Source organism: Triticum urartu, chromosome 6, assembly GCF_003073215.2.
Source record: "Triticum urartu cultivar G1812 chromosome 6, Tu2.1, whole genome shotgun sequence".
NCBI lineage: Eukaryota > Viridiplantae > Streptophyta > Magnoliopsida > Poales > Poaceae > Triticum > Triticum urartu.
The window spans coordinates 543,919,234-543,921,644 of NC_053027.1; the positions used below are offsets into that span (position 1 = coordinate 543,919,234).

At 48.2% G+C, this 2,411-nt stretch overlaps 1 long non-coding RNA gene across 1 annotated transcript; it reads right to left on the reverse strand.

Annotated features, from left to right (window-relative positions):
* Nucleotides 1–1,480: 1,480 nt before the first annotated feature.
* LOC125512806 lies at nucleotides 1,481–2,099 on the reverse strand. Its single transcript, XR_007285557.1, has 3 exons — nucleotides 2,084–2,099; nucleotides 1,797–1,946; nucleotides 1,481–1,525 (listed from the first exon to the last, which is right to left on the reverse strand). It is a non-coding gene; the product is annotated as an uncharacterized LOC125512806 (long non-coding RNA).
* Nucleotides 2,100–2,411: the final 312 nt, after the last annotated feature.

Below are 2,411 nucleotides of genomic sequence, written 5' to 3' on the forward strand. Positions count from 1 at the left end.
GTCACTCTAATTTTTGAAATACTCCACTGTTTGACCATCAACTACTCCACTGTTTGAGCACACAAGTTCCAAGTTGCTGGGTTTCAACAAAGACTTTAATTGCAACACAACTACCACAATTTCTCATCACTCAATCTACCACTTCCCCACTGTCACACTCCACCGCACTTCCTCCACTCCAACATTTAAGTAGCCCAACAGCTCACTTTATCTCTGCTCACTCTACCTCTCTCTCGAAAACCTCACTCCACCTACATCCATGGCTGGTTCTTCCTCTACGCCAGACCCATGGCTGAACCCCTTCCTCACTGGCAAGGGCTGGGTTGCCATGCTTTTTGGGTCGGCTCGCGGCGACGAAGACCTCTTCCTCGACTACATGAAGATTGCCATGAGATACAGCAGCGCACAAGGGCTCGTGGATGCATCAGAAGAGGTGAGGAAGAAGGCGACGACTGAGGAGAAGCAGCGCATGGACCAGCGCTATGCAACCCCAGGTAAGGGTATCATGCCCATCGACATGTTGCTGTGGGCAATGAAGGAGGCGGACTCCGGCGATGCTGGGCAGAGGGAACGGTGGGCAGCCCACCGCTATATCCCTCCAGCACAAGCTGCAACTCCAACTACTATGGGAAACACCGACGAGGACCTGCAGATCATCGCCCCACCAACACTGCTGGCTCGCCGACGTCCTCCTCCCATCATCGTCATCGATGGAGACGAAGAGGAGGTGCCAGAGCTGCCACCTACCACTCAAGTCAAGCAAGAGGTGCGACGGTCAGGTCGCATAGCAGGGCAGGGGCCTAACAATCTGAAACAGTAAGTTTCAGATTCAGTTATCGCCAGATCTATGTGAGATTCAGTTATGCCAGTTTAGTTCTGTCAGTTTATCAGGGTATATTTGCATCAGACTGATCATTCCTAAGCCAATTATATATAGGCCTCATATATACTTACCATCCAGAGAGCTGCCACTTCACTCCTCCATCACAACTTCCTTTATCTTGTCCAGCTTTTCCTTGCATCCATGACCAACCTTAAGGAGCTCAGCAATGACATTCTCCAGCTTCTTCTTCTCTTCTTTAAGGAGATCTTTCTCCACCTCTAGCTCCTTCATGGCCTTCCTTGTGTTTTGGATTATATCAGCTTGACTCTGAAGGATGCACCTTTGTTCTTTCTTGAGCTTAAGCTTCTCCATTTGAAGCTCAATCTTTGCCTGCTCCTCAAGTTGCTTCTTCTTCTCCTTCAGTTCATTGATTGCCTGGCTTGTGCAATCCATGTCATGAGATTTGATTCCATCCTGATAATCAAACAACTTGGACACATCATCCACCAGCTGGCTATACTGATTGGCCAGAGAATCAAGCTCCTTCTGCAGTTTTGCAACCTCTATCCCATGAGCCTCATTATCCTGGGCTCTACCAAGGTTCTACTCATGATACATATCCCAGAGCTTGCTTAAGCACCTTTGCAGAATTACAGCCCAGGGGGCATCTACCCACTCCAGAACACCACAGTTCACACCATCCTGAAAATCAATTTAATTTTACAGTGAACAAGCAAATTCAGAATAACAAATCATAAACAATAATGATATAAGCTACACTAGCTAGTTAGTTCTATACTACAAGTACAGTATTCAGACATGTTTCCAGTGCTCTTTACTACAAGTAGAGTATTCAGACATACCAATGTTTTTAGACTTAAGGAAAATTCAGAATAACAGCAACTAAACACTCTGTTTCCACTACATAGAAGAAATTCAAACTAATCAAATCCACACCAACTTGGTCCATTACCTCAGTAGCACATCCTATGAATCTCCTGCCAGTGTCAGTGCCTTCAAATGCCACAAACTTGCCCGCCCTCTGCCTGTGCAGGATGCACCTTCTGTCAGATTCAGTCACAAGCCCACAGAAACTAGGGTCTATCACAGTGTCAGGAGTTTGCTGCAAAAGCAAAAGCATATCTATATCAAGAACAACTCACATATATCAACTTAAATGGAAAAATCTCAAATATCTTCAAACCCTAACCCTAGAACAGAACAGACAGGAGAGGGAGAGGATAGACTGAGATGACTTACAAAGTACTCCATCTGCGTGCTGCTGAACTCGCTCATGTACTCGTCATCGTCGTCCGATGTCTCGTTGATGTTCGGCCATGACGGTATGGTCGCGGCATCGCCGGAGCGCGAGAAGAAGAAACAGAAGCAGAGGAGAGCAAAGAGGAGTTGAGTGAGCTCGGGGGAGAGTGAGAGAGCTGGTGGGGACGAGCGGCCCGGTCGGCCAGGTTATGACCTGGTCCCGACCAGGTGCGACCGACGAGCGGCTCTAACGGCCCCGCGCGCGCCGTTAGCCGTTAGGCGGGCCGCCAGCCTGGCACGTGGGCCACTCACTTCAGAATCGTGGTTA